This window comes from Geotrypetes seraphini, chromosome 2, assembly GCF_902459505.1.
Source record: "Geotrypetes seraphini chromosome 2, aGeoSer1.1, whole genome shotgun sequence".
Lineage (NCBI taxonomy): Eukaryota > Metazoa > Chordata > Amphibia > Gymnophiona > Dermophiidae > Geotrypetes > Geotrypetes seraphini.
This window is the reverse complement of record NC_047085.1, coordinates 195,145,244-195,161,994: the sequence shown is the minus strand read 5'-3', so window position 1 is coordinate 195,161,994 and position 16,751 is coordinate 195,145,244. Positions and strand designations below refer to the sequence as shown.

The 16,751-nt window shown below is 45.3% G+C and overlaps 1 protein-coding gene across 5 annotated transcripts in view; it reads left to right on the top strand.

The window, feature by feature from the left end:
• Positions 1–16,751, top strand: part of JARID2 (jumonji and AT-rich interaction domain containing 2) — a 532,325-nt gene that overhangs the window by 24,882 nt on the left and 490,692 nt on the right. The window lies entirely within an intron of this gene.

Genomic DNA, 16,751 nt, shown 5'->3' with positions numbered 1-16,751 from the left:
TGACTTCCAGAGGCTGTGGGCTTCTCGCCTGGAGCACCAGGATTTTGGTGGAGCGCGTACATTGCTTGGGTCTCCACAGAGACGGTGATGGCTGGCCCCTGGCTGTTATAGCCCAGATCCTTAATTTTGCTGACAAGGCACAGCCGATGGCATTATATAGGAAGAAGAGCCTGCTGGAGTATGCGGGCAAGAAGATCCTCCTGTATAACAATTATTATGCGGAGGTCACCATGGAGTGGCAAGCTTTGGCGCCATATTGCTCCGAGCTCTGTAATCGGAGCCTCCGCTTTATGGTCCAGTTTCCTGCTCGAGTACACATTATGGAAGCCGGAGGTCTGAAGATGTGTGACACCCTGGAAGATCTGCAGGCCTATATCCGGACTCTGGCTCCGCCAGCGCCGGTCTCTTAGATGATGGACTGTGTTCCGAACCTGTTCTGCTTTTGGGGTCGCTGTTTGACCCAGCTGGATTGTGCTTGTTGTGGCTCTGGGTCCGGGGCCGAGGGCCCTCCCTGCCTGACATAGTCTTAAGTTGTATTCCCCCGGCTTCCGCCTCTGACACTTCTGGATGGGCTGCCTCTGCCTTGCTCTTTGCCTGGCACATGGACTTTCTGTCAGCGCCCTCCTCTGCATAGGTCGGGTAGTACCTCGGAGCCCCTCTCTACTGTTTGTTTGGTTTTGTGGTTCCTACACCCTTGGACTTCATAAGAGGGTCCGTTGTGAGTTTCACTTTTTCTCTGTTTTCATTCTCTGTATATGCTGGGGCCTGGCCATTCCCTGTTTGATGGCTGGGGGGTCCTTCAGAGGTGGGGTGGGGGTCCCTGCCTTTTTAGATCTTTGGTTGTTGTCTTTTGCGCCTGTACTGGTTGCTTTCTGGGGTGCCTTGCTGTAAGGGTGGTGGGAGTGGGTATGGTTTACTCTTTTTTGGGGGTAGGAGGGGGTTGGATCTGGGACCTGGGCCTCTTTTGATTGTTTTTATGTGGTGGTGGTGGTGGGGTGGGGTTAAGGGGGTATGCTCTGGAGAATGGGGGCTGGGTGGGTGAGGGGGTGGTTGCTCTGTGTCTCTTTTATGCTTGAGGTTGTGTGTGGCTGCTATGTGGGGGGAACGGGGGTGTGTGTGTGTAGGGGCGTTGTTCTGCTGAGTGATTGGCTTTCCTATGCACGTCCTTGGGGGTCCAGCTGGGAGGCCCCTGGGGATGGAATTTTGGGCTGGCACTGTTGGGTTTTGGTTGTCTTCCCTTCCCATGGCTATTGCTGATCTTGCCTGTATTACCTTAAATGTGGCTGATAAATGTGGCTGGTATCAGCTCCCTTGAGAAATGGAAAAAGGTCCTCTTTCTTGTGGAGGGGGCGGGCTTCTTTAGCCTTTCTGCAGGAAACTCATCTTACTGTAAGTGAACACCGAAAGCTGGTGAGGGATTGGGTGGTTTCTTCCTCAAACAGTTCCAAACAACGGGGTATTGCCATTCTCATCCATAAAGGATATCCAGGGCCGTTATGTAATCTGGGCAGGTACCCTGTCCGATAAACCTATAGTGTTATGCAATTTGTATGCACCCAATATCTATTCACACTCCTTCTTTTCAAGTATCTTAGCTCACCTGTTGGCTCTGCCCAATTATGAACTTCTTGTTAGTGGTGACTTCAATGTCACTAGTGACCCTTTTCTTGACTGCAAACCGCCCCGGGTAGTGAAGAAAGATAACGAACGATTGGGGGTGAACTTTTTGATGGGGGAGCTGGATCTCCAGGATGTGTGGCGCGTATATCACCCTGGTGAGGTAGATTTCACCTTTTTCTCCGGGGTGGACCTCTGTCACTCTCGATTGGACTATATTCTGGTCCCATCTAGGTCCATTGGACGTGGCTACGCACACACATTCTGGATGTCCCTTTCAGCGACCATGCTGTGGTCTCTTTGATGATGAAGTGGCGGGGGTCTTCTCCTGATCGACTTTGGAGATTTAACACCCACCCTGTATTTAGATAAAGCTTTCCATACTTACCTTATTGAGGAATGGACGCACTACTTTCAGTCCAATGCGGGGGGGTGAAGTCTCTGACACTATGTTTTGGGAGGCTGCGAAGGCTTACCTCAGGGGTTGTATTATAGCATACACGGTTTGACAGCGAAAACAACAAGATACTGAATTGGTATCGCTTGCTAAGCAATTGCGGAGAATTGATCATAACACATACAACAGAATACTGGGGAGGCCTGTCAATCCTATATCACTTTATAATTTTAAACTATATAAATGGGGCAACAAGGCGGGGTAAGTTACTGGCCAATCTTGTCTGGCCGTTCCGGAAAGCCACACATATCTCTCGCATTCAGGAGAGTCCCTCCCACCCTCTTGCATACTGAAGACCTGGCTATCCAGGCCCAATTCGTCCATTTCAATAGTGACTTGTATAGCTCGGGACTTTATGACATCGATGCATGGGATAAGTTCTTTCGGGATCTGGCACTCCCTCAGATCTCCAAGGCCCACCGGAGTTTGTTAAATGCTCCTATCACTTGTGGGGAGATCCATGCTGAAACTAGCCAAGGCAGCGGGCCTGGATGGGATGGGGCCCAAGTTTTATAAAATCTTAAAATCGCACGTTGGGCTGGCTCTGAGCGCCATGTACACAGACATGCAGGCCACTGGCCGGCTTCTCCCTGAACAGAACCATGCTCATGTGGTGGTACTCCCAAAACCGGGGAAAGATCCGGAGTTGGTGGGCTCTTACAGGCCCATCTTTCTGCTTAACCAGGATATGAAGCGTCTCACGGCCATCATGGCGGGGCAGTTGGCTCAGGTGGCCCCTTGTCTCATCCATCCTGATCAGGTGGGATTCATCCCTGGGCGATTCTCCTCTTCTAATATTCTGAAGGCCTTGGTGGTACTCTGTGAGGGCAGGAGTTGTGGGGGCGACGACCTACTGGTCAGTTTAGATGCGGAGAAGGCTTTCAATAAGGTTACCTGGCCTTACCTCTTTTTGATCCTTGGACAGTTTGGTATTACCGGCCAGTTCCATGCCTGGATTGTTAGTCTTTATACTGCCCCAACTGCTCAGTTGCTTATTAATAAGCGGCATATGGCCTCCTTTTCTCTATTGCGGGGGACGAGACAGGGCTGCCCTTTATCCCCTCTTTTGTTTATTCTTTCGCTGGAACCCTTGGCTTGTAACATATGGGATTCCCTTAACCCTTTCAGGACCATAAGGATCGTAGGCCAATTTTTGTGGTTTTGATGACATTTTTATGGTAAAAAGGGCTTGCAGATGCCAAAAAATTGATTTTTTTTTGTGAAATATCATTATTTTTTTTAAAAAAAAATCACACTTCTGGCTTATGGACAGTGTGGCAAGTGAATCTTCTCGTCAATCTGGCAACGACGCTAATGAATGAATGTCGGAACCAGTTTGTTTACATAAAGGCAGTATCATATGGAATCCGTACATATCAAATTTAGAACTGTAGACTATCCTAATCAAAATGGATAGGATTTTAAAGTTATGGGACAAATATGTCCCTTGGTCCTGAAAGGGTTAAGATTACAGGCATTCGGGTTGGGCTGGAAGACTGTAAGATATTTGCAGATGACATGCTGCTCTTTATCAGCAATGCTCGGGTGTCAATCCCTCTCTTGACTAATCTTATTGCCCTTTATGGGACCTTTTCGGGCCTGTGTATAAATTTTAGCAAGTCTGAGGCCTTGCCTGTGACGTCCCCTTGTGTTTTACGCCTTATGCCTACTTTCCCTTTTCGTTGAGCTGTGGGAGAACTCAAGTATTTTGGGATTTTTCTCAGTCCGGATTGGGCTTGTGTGTATCATCGCAACATTGACTATTGTATTTGTTGGGAGGAGTTCCCTCTGTCTCTATCGGGCAGGGTTGCATTGGTTTAAATGGTCCTGCTACCTAAGATTCTTTACTCTCTGCAGATGCTCCCTCTTTGGCTCATGGGGGCAGATGAACGGGTTTATAAATCTGTTGTTGGATCTTTTATTTGGCACAATCACAGGCCCCTCAGTATTCTGGCAGCTCACCCAGGCTCGGGCTTTACAATGTGGTTGCCCTGTTGGGCTGGGTCCATGAGCTTTACATGGCCAGCTTTTGCTTCGCCCCTGCGGGCCTCTTGGACTCACGGGTAGCTCCCTACCGGGCCTTGGCGTGTCTGGAGCTCCCTTGGTGGCAGAGACCTCGGGAGGGCTCTTCTTCAGTGTGGCTGGACCCGTTGTGGTGGGCTCTGCTTTGGGTGGGGGGCAAGGAAGTTGGGCTTTGCGGTAATCCTGAGTTCCCCCAAGGGGTGGGGTGGGGGCTCGTATACTGGCGGAGTGCTTCGGTTCTGGCCTTTGGCTGGGGCACATCAGCTTGGCTGACTGGGGTGCCCCTACGTTCCCCTCTTATGCTGATCTACGTTGCCGCTGGTCCCTACCCTGCATGCCCTTTTTTGCCTATCTCCAATTGCGCCATTACTTTGCGGACCACTGCAAGAGGAATTCGCTCGGCTCCCGTTTTTTTAAAGGTGGATCAGATTTTCCTTTCCCTTCCTTGAATTCCCTTTCCACCTGGTATGGGTTGACCAGTGCTGAGAGAGCAGATTCTAGATTGCATACATTGGCCTCTCGGTGGTTTACAGAGTTGGGGGAACCAATTAGTGCTGAAGTTCTGTCTGCCTGCTTTTCTAATATAACTAAGGGGATTCGGAACGCTCAACTTCAGGAATTACAGTTTAAGTTGCTGCATCGTACCTATTTCACTAGGAGCCGGGGAGCGAAGGTGGGCCTCTGGGATTCTGACGATTGCGTCAAGTGTAAACATATGAAGGGGACCTCATTGCACATGCTTATTGAATGCCTAGAGTTGGGTGTTTATTGGAATGATGGTCAGGCAGGGACAGAGTGTGTCGGGCCTGTGCCCGATCTCTCTTCCCTGCTCGCCAGACTCTCCTGTTCTCTGCCGCCATTCCCCGCAGTGCAGGCCTGCTTTAAAACCATGGGCTTGCACTGCAGAGAACGGGAGTAGGCAAGAGAGATCTGGGCTGGGCTGAGCCCTGACAGCAGTGACAGGAAGCTGCTTCTCCTGCCACTACTGTCAGGGTGTGCACATGAGCGGGGATCGCTCTGGCTGTGGGTAGGGTGCATGTAGGGGGCGTGTTAACGATTGTCTCCATTTGCATGCTGGCCTTTACTAAATTGGTCGGCCAGCATGCAAATGGAAACGGATCACACACGGTTTGGAGGTTTAGTGAATCCTGGCCCAAGTTCTTTTTCTTTGTAATTTGCTGAAATAATTATCACAATAAACTAATTTAATTATTCCAAATTCACTTCTGGGTTGTTGTTTTTTTGTTGTATTTAGGGAAGCATTGTTTGAAGGATGATTTACGGGATCTGGGAACAGTTTCTTAACTATAACTTTGAATTAAACTGACTTTTAGAGAAAAGCATAGCTGAAAGATAACTGTTCACATAGAAAAATAGCCTAGTGCTATTTTGCCTTAAAAGATTTATGTTGTGAAAGTAAGTATGAATATGATTGGTAGTTGATTTTGAAAGTGATAATGTATAAGATTGAATAATATCTAATATAATAAAATGATAGGCCGCGCATGCACAGTCAAAAATCGTGTTCCCTGATCCCGTCGCGGAAACACGAGTGCGCATGCGCGGGTTTTACGTCACCTGCTCTCCACCTCGTGCCGCCAATGATCTCTGCACCATGGTACGCCATGCATGTCTGCCGCCGACCTCGAGCTCCTGAGGGCCGGCGCCGCGAGCCGCCCGGCCGGTGCTGAGGCCCCGCCTCCCGCTCTGCACCACGATCGAGAGAGGAGCTGCGGTGGTGGCTTTCAACTAAAAAAAAAAAAATATATACAACTGCAGGTCGCCCCTCTCACCCGGCTCTCAGGGTGCGGCTGAGCGCTGGCGGCCGGCGAACCCTAATTGCAGCGGCGGCTTTCAAATACAAAAAAAAAACAGCTGAAGATAGCAGCTCTCACCCGGCTCTCACAGGAAAATGGACAGGAGAAGAAATGCTGCTGCAGCTGCTGTACAGGGAAGTGGGGAGGGAGGAAAATGCTGCACAGGGAAGTAGGGAGGGGGGAAATGCTGATGCACAAGGAAATGGAGGTGGAGGGAATGCTGATAGGAGTAGGTAAGGAGTGCTGCTGGACAGGGGGAGCAGGGAAGAGGGTCAGGGGGAGAAAAGAAGGAGTGCTACTGAACAGGGGAGCAGGGAAGAGAAACAGGGGAGCAGGTAAGAAGTGCTGCTGAACAGGGGGAGCAGGGAAGAGTGACTGGGGAGCAGGGAAGAAGTGCTGCTGGACAGGGGGAGCAGGTAAGGAGTGCTGCTGGACAGGGGGAGGTAAAAGGAAGGGAGAAGGCCTACTGCTGGACAGGTGGAACAGGCAAGGGGTGATGGTTGACAGCCGAGGAAAGAGAGAGACAGAAAGCGGCCAAGGGGAGAGAGAGAGAAAGAAAGAATGAAAGACAGACATACATATATTCTAGCACCCGTTAATGTAACAGGCTTAAAGACTAGTAGTAGTATATTCTATTGAAAGAAGCACACAAGTTTTATGTATTTATTTCTTATGTATTGTTCACTTTAGAGGTAAGGGCTTTTCCTCTTGAGGAAGCCTTCAGGTGAAACCCAGATTTTAGTTGAGAGCTGTGATATCTTTGCAATTCCTTCCTGTGCACTGCTTGGGCTGGCCTTGTGCAGGCCAAAGAACTCCCTTCTCTTTGAGGTACTTCCACACTGGGCCTTTCACCTTGATATTGTTTTCGGCAACTATAGCTCTTATTTTTTTCATTTTTTCTCTGGGGCCTCATCATATTCAATATAAAAAAAAGACGACGACGACCCCCCCCCCCCCAAAAAAAAAAAAAAACAACCCTAAAAAACAACAACCTTAAAAAAAACTCATGTGGAAAGCCAACGGCAATGACTGTGTATCCATGGTGTGGGCAGGCAGTATTTAGTTATACACTCTTCTGGGACAGTTTGTTAGTGTGGATCAGTTCTGTAGCCAAGGTTGGCATTCCCTCTAGCGATGGAGTTGTTGCTGGGGTGCTCCTGATGATATGGATACTAAAGCGTGTCAATTTTAAGGGTAGATTTTTATTTTTTCAAACTTTACAAACTACTAGTAACAAATTTATGCACTTTTGCATGTTGACTTGCATGCTGAATCTAAAGCTATCTTCAGAAACTGCTTAAAGTGAGTCTTATCTACATCAAATCACAGCTGAAGTATGCAGAAATTAAGTAATATTTATTTGAAAGTATAAATAGTCTGAATTACAGCTGTAGCCACATAATTGTCTTTTCAAATGTCATTTATGAAGTTAATGTATAACAAAATCCAGCAAAGAGGCCTGTCAGATGAGCTCCCAAATGTCAGTCTAGGATGTCAAGTGTAATCTTTTGTGTATGTATGTGTGTATATATATATTTAATGTATGTGTGTAATATATGTGTTTGTTTGTATGTCTGTCTGTAATAATAAGACTATTTCCACAAAATATACTTTGATGCACCACTCCTAACTGTTTCATAATTTTACTTCCCACTGCCTCTTTATTTGAACCCAGTACCTAGAATGAGGAATATATATATAAATAAAGAGGTAGTGGGAAGTAAAATTATGAAACAGCCAGGAGTGGTGCATCAAAGTATATTTTGTGGAAATAGTCTTCTTGTTAAAGATACAATGCTTAGAAGATAGATACATTATAGATATGGTTGTTACTAAGGGCTCCTTTTACAAAGCCGCTCTAGCGGTTTTAACGCGCGCACCGGATTAGTGCGCGCTACCCGAAAATCTACCACCTCCTCAAAAGGAGGCGGTAGCGGCAGCAGCTAGTGCATGCGGCAATTTAGTGTGCACTATTCCGCGCGTTAAGGTCCTAGCGCGGCTTTGTAAAAGGAGCCCTAAATATACAGAAAGATATTTTGTTAAAGCTGCTTCTCTGTGTTTATAGGAAAACATTTGGCTTTCCCAGAGCAGAAAGCGCATGTCTTTTACCTGACTGAATGTGTGTGTGGTTGTGAGGTGGGGGAGAAGAGAGAGAAGGGGAGGGTTTTAGCATATATTTATAGGTTTGAGTCTTGTTCTAAAAATAGCATCTTTTGTTAATAAATACTGAACATAATTTCCAGTATCTCTCTGTGCCATAATTTAGTATCTGTTTGAGACTATGGCCTTTAATTGATCAGGAAGGTGTGACTCTGGTAGATGGAATCAGTCTATTCAAGTACTTGTAGTTGACATATCTTGAGAAATCTAGGCTGGCTGGATACTCAAGATATGTGGATTATGGACAGGAGCTTATTCAGTCTTTTTTATTCAGTCTTTTATACTCACTAGTGCCAGTTACCACCTTTACGATCTCCCCTCGTGAACCAAAAAATCCTTGGTATTCGGCTAATTTTAATTTAATCAAAAACCAATTACGCTCCCTTGAGCGCAAATGGAGACATAACAAAACGTTCATTAATCTCAATAAGTTTAAGGAACACGCGGCATACTATAAAACTGAAATCAATAGAACTAAAAAAGAATATTACTCTAACTACGAAGAAAAAAAGAAAATAAAACTAATCGAGCACCATCAGCACAAGCCCTTGCTACTTACTTAATAGACAAAGTACAAAGAATCAGGGAGACATTTTCACAAATTCTTATCCCTAACAATGCTAAAGATTTCACTGATTCCACTACTTCTTCAAACCTGTCCTTTTCTAAATGTTCTCGTTTCACCCTCCCAACTTTACAAGAATTACAAAGATGTCTCAACTCACTTAATACAAAAGGGACCAGCTCATTAGTCATTCCTTTTAAAACATTTTTTTTCTATTTTTGGTCCATATATCAAAGACTTGGTCAACTCTAGCCTATCATCGGGTTCTTTACCCAAAACTAAGGGCCTATTATCCACCGGGGGGGAAGGGGTGGTGTGGTGGATAGTAGGCACTTAGCTTTCCTTTGGAGCCCTGAAGAAATGATTTTTTAATCATGAAACATTGGCCTTCATCGGCATTTTTGAGAGGAAGTCTTACTAGTGCCTGCATCACGCTATGAAGTTTGAATGCTGCTAAGCAAAGATAAGTGGTGCTTGCACTTTTTTGAATTTAAGTATTTATATTAACGTTTAAACCACTTAGGGTTGTTTTTTGTCTATGATAGAATGTTGGAAGGGAGTTAATTAGCTAAGTGCCTATTATCCACCACACCACCCCTTCCCCCTGGTGGATAATAGGCACTTGGCTTTCCTTTGGCGCCCTGAAGAAATGATTTTTTAATCATGAAACGTTGGCCTTCGTCGACATTTTTGAGAGGAAGTCTTACTAGTGCCTACAAATATGTTTTCAAATGCCTCCTGAAATCTAAATAAGTGCTGGAGGTCATACTTAAGAGATTTAAGTCTTTGTCCCAGGGCGCTACCTGATAAGAAAAGAGACGTTGGTGGAATTTTTAAAATTTACATCCTTTTACTGATGGGAAAAATGAAAGTGGCATGTGAATGTCTATGTATGTTTACTAGTTGCAAGTGAAAATGAATTTGTGAGGTAACTAGGGGTAAGACCAAATAGGGTTTTATAGCAAAAACATCCGAACTTAGGGCTCCTTTTATCAAGCCACGCTAGCGGGGTTAACGCGCGTGACGTTTCATCATGCGTTAACCCCCGCGCTGGCCTAAAAACTACCGCCTGCTCAAGTGAGGTGGTAGTGGTTAGCGTGGCCGGCGGTTTAGTGCGTTTTAAACCGCTAGCGTGTCTTGATAAAAGGAGCCCTTAAACTTAATCCTAGCCTCCACTGGCAACTAGTGTAATTCGCGAAAGAAGGCAATGATGTGGTCTGAGTTCTTTAGCTTGAAAATTAGTCTTGACAATGCACAATCTCTGCAAGTTTGTTTTTTTGTTTGTTTTTTTAAATTGTTCCTGCCAAGTAGACAATATTACAATAGTCTAATTGACTCGGGACCAGGGACTTAACCAAGAGTCTGAATGAGGTGATATCAAAATATGCTCTGATTGAGTGGAGCTTCCATAAAGTGTGAAAACCCTTCCTTACCAGAGCATCCACCTGATTCTTCATGGTCAGATCCTGGTCCAAGATTACACCTAAGATCTTAATGGTTGAGTCAATTGGATATGTCATGTTAGTCAGATGTTTCGGTGTAATTTTGACATGGAGAGGTGAAAGTTTTATTTTCTCTGAATTCAGTTTGTCTAAATTTGGTCATCTATTGTTCCATTAGTCTAAATACTTCTGTGACTACGTGGGTGACTTGAGAGCCATAACTAAACATCTTTATTTCCAGATGCATTAGCCTATCTCCTAATGAAGACATATAGACATTAAAGAGTAGAGGGGACAATGGAGACTCCTGAGGGGCTCCGCATGGATTACTCCAATTACCTGAAAGAGTATCATTATATCAGACTTGATAAGTTCGTGTTGTGAGAAAACTGTGGAATCATTCCAGCACTCTTCCATGAATGCTATTGGTATCTAAGCATTCCAGCAATTTGTTATGATCGACCAAATCAAAAGCGGAACTCATATCAAATTACATCACTTATTGGGCCTATCTGTCAAATGCTTTGGCTTGCCAACCTGGTGGAAACTCCACATTCTCCTTTATAGGCAGCAAGACCAAAGCATGAGGAGCTTGTGTTTGGGAGCAAAATTTGCTCCATATCTTCTGCTTTTAATATTCTGATACAAATGGTGTGGTAACCTAGGCCTATGCACATGTAGCAAATAATTTTAAATGCCAGGGATGCATTAGTTTCCCATTCATGAGAATATTGTGTTGATTCAGTATCCAGACTCTTAGAGAGTGACCAGTAATGAGCAAAAGCTTTTTCTACAAATCAAATAGCCCTATCTCCCCCAAGCTCCAGAAGAAGTCAATTGTCCAGTGCATAAGAAATCTTTCTGGTCATGCTGTTCTCCCTCTCCCCAACCCAACCTTGTGGTGTATTGGTGTATTGACAAATTGAGTTTCAACCCAGGATCCTCCCCCCCAACTGTTTAAATTCATCAGTGGTGGTATGGAATGCCTAGGATGTATAAAAATGTACAAATAAAATCTTCTGCAATGCTGCTATTTAAATTTGTTTTGTCAAATATTGACTCCCCCCCCCCCAACAATTTTCAGATTAACTTGGACAGCTTTCAACAAAGGTTCTAAGTTCAAGATAAATAAATACTGTAAAGACAATGGCAAACAGCCCTGTCTACACTTCCCCCTCCCCATTCGCGGTTTCGGCAATCGCAATTTCACATATTCGTGAATTTTTTGGGGAAGGAGAAAAAAAGACCCCCCCCATAGTTTAGCCTTCCCCCCTGCGTCCTGGCCTTACCTGGTGGTTTAGTGGGCTTTCGGGGCAGGAGCGATCTTCTACACTCCTGCCCCGTGCAGATCGCCAATAGGAAATGGCTGTGGGGAGATCCCGTTGTAGTCTCGAGAGAATACGGGAACTCACGGCAGCCATTTCCTATTGGCGATCTGCACGGGGCAGGAGCGTAGGAAGATCGCTCCTGCCCCGAAAGCCTGCTAGACCACCAGGTAAGGCCGGGATGCCGGAGGGAATGTGGTTGGGAGGCAGGGTGGGTCAGAGCCGGACCAGAAGATATTCGCAGTATTTCACCATTCGCGGTCTGGTTCTGCCCATATCCCCCGCGAATCTGGAGGGAGAAGTGTAGTTCTATGTTTCAAGTCAAATGATTTTGAATACATATCATTAATCCAAACTATATAGTATAGGCCCTATGCCAGTGGTTTCTAAACTTTTTTGGGGAGATTGAAGGCACCCTTAGTGTATCAGTAATTTTTTCACAGTGCCCCTCCCCGTAAAGTCAAAAGAAGTACTTGGTTCCAACCCCCATGGTTTGACATCTCTCCTCCTCTCACTTCTTGTGGTCTGCCATCTCTTCTCGGCCTTTTTCTTCCTTTTGATGGTCTGGCATCTGTCTCATTCCTTTCCTCTCCCCTAATTTGGTAGCTTTCTCACTTGCCCCTCCTAATTGTGCAGCATTTCTCACCACGGGATCTGGTACCTCTCTCCCTCTTCCACATTGCATCTTGCGATCTTCCAGCTGCTGGCAGCTTAAACATGCTGCCTTCAACAGCCCCGGAAGCTTGCCCCCTTCGTCAACTTCCTGTCCCCATAGAGGCAAGATGCTGTAACATACTTTGACATACTCCAAAGAAGCCAGAATCTTTCACACCATTTTACACATACCGGTTTCGTTTGAACTCAGTTTGGGACTCTGGCGCTATGCAAGCGTATTGATTAATATCTTAGCAAGTAACTTGGTGTCAAAGCTCAACAAACAAATGAGCTGGTAGGATTCATGCTTCTTGTGAGTATTAGCAGTGATGACATTGAGGGAGAGTGTACCTTGTTGGATATGGTTCTACTAGAAAATATGTTGAACAGAGACCACTTCTTGTGAGATTATGTGGCTAGATGTACTCATAAGTTTACATACCCCTGGCAGAATTTGTCTAAAGATGTGTACCATTGTCGAAAATGTGAATGATCAGACAAACACATTTATTTCATTTTTAATGCATTTCATATTAAACCAATATGCATCACAGACTAGCATAATCACTAAACAAATCATTGCAATAAAAGAAATAATGAAATAGTCCTTTTCAAAAGTTTGTATATCCTTAGTTCTTTGTATTGTGTATTGCTCCCTTTTGCATCAATGACAACTTCTTGTGTTTTCTGATAGCGTGCAAAGGAGGTCCTTTATTTTCTCATGTGGAAAAGCTGTCCATGCTTCTTGGCAGAAAGCCTCCAGACCCTGTAAATTATTTGGTTGTCTAGCATGAACTGCATGTTTGAGTTTTCCCCAAAGTGGCTCAATGATGTAGAGGAGGTCAGGAGACTGATGGCCACTCTACAATCTTCATTTTTTTTTCTGCTGAAGCCACTGAAGAGTTGACTTGGCCTTATTTTGTATCATTGTCATGTTTGAAAGTCCAGGTGTGCCCCATTCGCAGCTTTGTGGCTGGTGAATGTAAATTATCCTTCAATATTTTCTGATAAGCTGCTACATTCATCTTGACATCAATCTTGACTAAATTCCCTGTGCCATTGTAACTTACACCTCTTCTGCCTAGCCAATACCATACAACAGGCCAGTGCAAATCTTTGGACAACTCACTGATTTATATAAAGAAAACAGCACACACAAACTTCTATTTAAACTACAAATAACATTATTAGTAAAGAAAAGATACATCACCATGGATAAAAACTGCATCCTTTAGTCTCTCACAAACTGGGTAGCCCTCAATGGTTAGACTAGAAGCCATTTCCACAGGAGGGGTTTCTGGGTAATGCACGTGTTCATTCTGCAGATGAGCTACAAGCATAACAAGCTAAGGGGCTTTCTTTTATAGTAACATTTGCATGCAATGTTTACCTTTCAAACACAACACAGGATAGCGCACATCCAAACACAAGTCATTTGCGTGCTGTTATCAGTATACAAAAGTTCAAATACGGTCAGAGGGGGCCATCTGTTCTCTCTGTATAACAATGAACAGATGTCACCAGGATATACTGACAAGACCTCGGGTGGAGCTGGCTAGAACTAAGAGACATTTAGAGCAACGGTCAAGAGAGACAAACAAGTCATGAAACTATGAGGTCATGAAATTATACAATACTGTTCTTAGACTTACAGACCCTGGGCTCTTTCACGCCTGTACATACTACAATCCTCCTCCCCCCAAAAAACAAACAATCAAAAAAACACAAAAAAACAGCAGAGATCCACATCCATGCTTCATAGTAGGGCTGGTGTGATCATTTTCATAGCCATGAGCCCTATACAAATATAGCATTTATGGTTGTGACCTTAAAGTTTAATTTTGGGCTCATTACTACTATACATTTATTTTGTACCAGAAGTTTTAAGGCTTTTCAAGCTGTTTGGGGTATTGTAAGCAGGCTGTTTGGTTGCATTTGATGCAGTATGAGCTTTTTCTGCCAACTCTACCATGCAGCCCACTTAAGTGTCTCCTTATGCATGCTGAAACAGCTGCACCACTTTGTTTCAGAGAAGCCTGTATTTTAGTAGAAGTTGCTTGTGGGTTTTTCTTTGCATCCCTACAAAGTTTTCTGGCAGTTTTGTCTGAAATCTTCCTGACTATGGCATGGTATTAACAGAACCCATAATTTTCCACATCTTGATCAGAGTTTTAACAATACTGATTGGTATTTTCAAATCTTTGGATATCTTTTTATATTTTTCTCCTGATTTATAAAGTTGCTTTTGCTCGTAGATCATTTGATAATTCTTTTCCTGTCATCAGCAGGAGACGAATCTAGACGCATGGGTTAAGTCCATCCACCAGCAGTAGAGATAAAGAACACCAAAGTTGTGAACCATCACCTCGGATGGCATGCTCCTTAGGTGGTCAGAATGCTCTAACTCCAACAGGTAGATGGATGGCTTTTTCCATGCTCATGGATTCTTTTTGTTGATTGACAGGCTCCCATTGTAGTTCTTCTACTTTACCTGTAAGATGAGGGGTTTAGGCTCCCTGGGTGCCTAGTGGATATACCTGGGGGAGCCAGGTCAATAATCTCTTGTAGAAGCAACAGATATCCCGGTGGCTTTTTGCTGACAGGCAAAGAGACGCGTTGAGCCTCACCTGTTTCCAAGGCCAATTGGGTGGTGAATACTGTGGGTCCCCTACCAGCAGGAGAGAATGTGGTGGAACTTGGTTGGCGGCATTATTTCCTTACTACTGCTCTCCATAGATGCGTCGTCCAGCAGTTCTTCATCAACGGGCAGGGAGGTTGGGCCATTGCCATGTGGCACTTGTTTGTACCAAAACTTATGGCTGAAGCCACTAACGCTGTTCCCGCTGTGGTAAATGGAGAACAGTAGAAGGAAAGTGTTTGGTGTGCCGGCACACATGCGCAACGTAGCTTTGGCTCCCATTGCAACTTCAACTGCAGCGGCTTTCCCGCTGGATTGTCTCAAAGTTCTTCCACTCTTCCACATGGAGTGCAGCCTGAGTCTTTTGGGAGTGATCTATTGCCCATGACTTCTGCAAATGCTGAGGTAACTGTGCTTCTTCATGTAGGAGAGGGCCATGGGATGCCCTTCTCTCCAGATTTTGCTTTGCTGCTCCATCAGGCCTTCTTGCTTAAACAGGCCCAGCCTCTGTTGCAGCAGTTCTCTATGAAGTGTCAGGCTGGACTTTTTTCTTCAGGCATCTGTTGATTCCTAGGCAGGTCTCTTGGGTTTTCAGCCTTGGGGGGGGGGGGGGGGCTTCTTTGTCAGTCCTGGTGCATTTGGGCAAGAGTGCCATTCCTAAGCATAGGCATCTGCAGGATTTGGATGCTACATTTGTTCCTCCATCCTCTCCAGACTTCCATTGCTGGGGGTGTGGTTGCCTCTCTGTCAGTGAAAACCCTTGAAGAACTGGAAGAAGAGGAGCTTCCGCTGGACCTTGCAGATGATCCTACTGCTGTAAGGGCCTTCCATAAGGAGGAATTGCCCTCTTTGATTTTTAAGGCATTGGAAGCTCTCATTATCGAGACCCCAGAGGCTTCCTCTTCTACGGTCCTTAACTCCAAGATGGCAAGTACTGTACTAGGATGCATTCTTGGGCCTTCCTGGTTCATGCAGCCATGCAAGAACTTGTCTCAGCATAGTGGGACTCTCCAGATTCTGGTCTTAAGGGCCATAGCTCGCCTTTACCCCTTTGTTTTTGAGAAGTTGGAGAAGCTTTGCTGGCCTAAGGTCAACGCTCTAGTAGCAGCAGTGACCAAGAAGACTACTTTGCTAGTAGAAGGAGGCATTGCTCTGAAAGACATGCAGGACAGGAAACTGAAGTCTCTTCTTAAACTTTCTTTTGAAGGGGCTGCATTGTCTCTCCGGGCCACTTTCTGCAGCTTGTACACTGCCAGAGCATGGCTTACTTGGGTTCAACAGATAGCTGAATTCGTGGAGAAGCAGAACTACCCTACTGCTCCCTTCCTGGTTATGGAATCGGCTCTTGCCTATCTGGCAGATTTGATCAGAGTTCCAGCCATGGAGATGGCCTGGAGCATCGTGGTTGTTCCCTTTGTTCCGGCATTGGGTCACCAAACAACGCCTGGTCAAACTTCCCTTTCAGGTTAAGCTCCTCTTTGGAGAGTAATGGGAGAAAATTGTTAAAGACCTTGGTGAAGCCAAGCCTCAGTGTTTGCCTTAAGGCTGGTCTCGGAACCAGGCATGACAGTCAAGCTTCAGGAATCTAGGAGATACCGTCCAAGTCTGGCTCAATCCTGTCACAAGTCCAGGTTCCGGCCTCGCCAGTCCTTTCGGTTGGACAGGAAGCCCAGCAACCAAATCTCCCGGGTCACCTCAGGGACCCATCCGACCCAATGACGAGCTATTGACCTCCTTCCCAACTTGTCTGTACATTGGAGAAGGTTTGTCCCTCTTTTACGGGGAATGGGTCAAAGTGACAATAGATCGGTGGGTCCTTGATATCATATGCAACAGATACAAGCTGGAATTTGCCTCCGCAGTCATAGATTCCTTTGTGTAGTTCCCTTGCCACACTGCAGCCAAGCGGGATGCAGTTTACGTCACGATAAAGGCATTAAGCGACATTGGGATGGTGTCTTCGGTGCTGTCTTCAGAATGTAGAACAGGCGGGTACTCCATCTATTTTACAGTGCAAAGAAGGGAGGCTCCTTTCAGCCCATGCTTGACCTCAA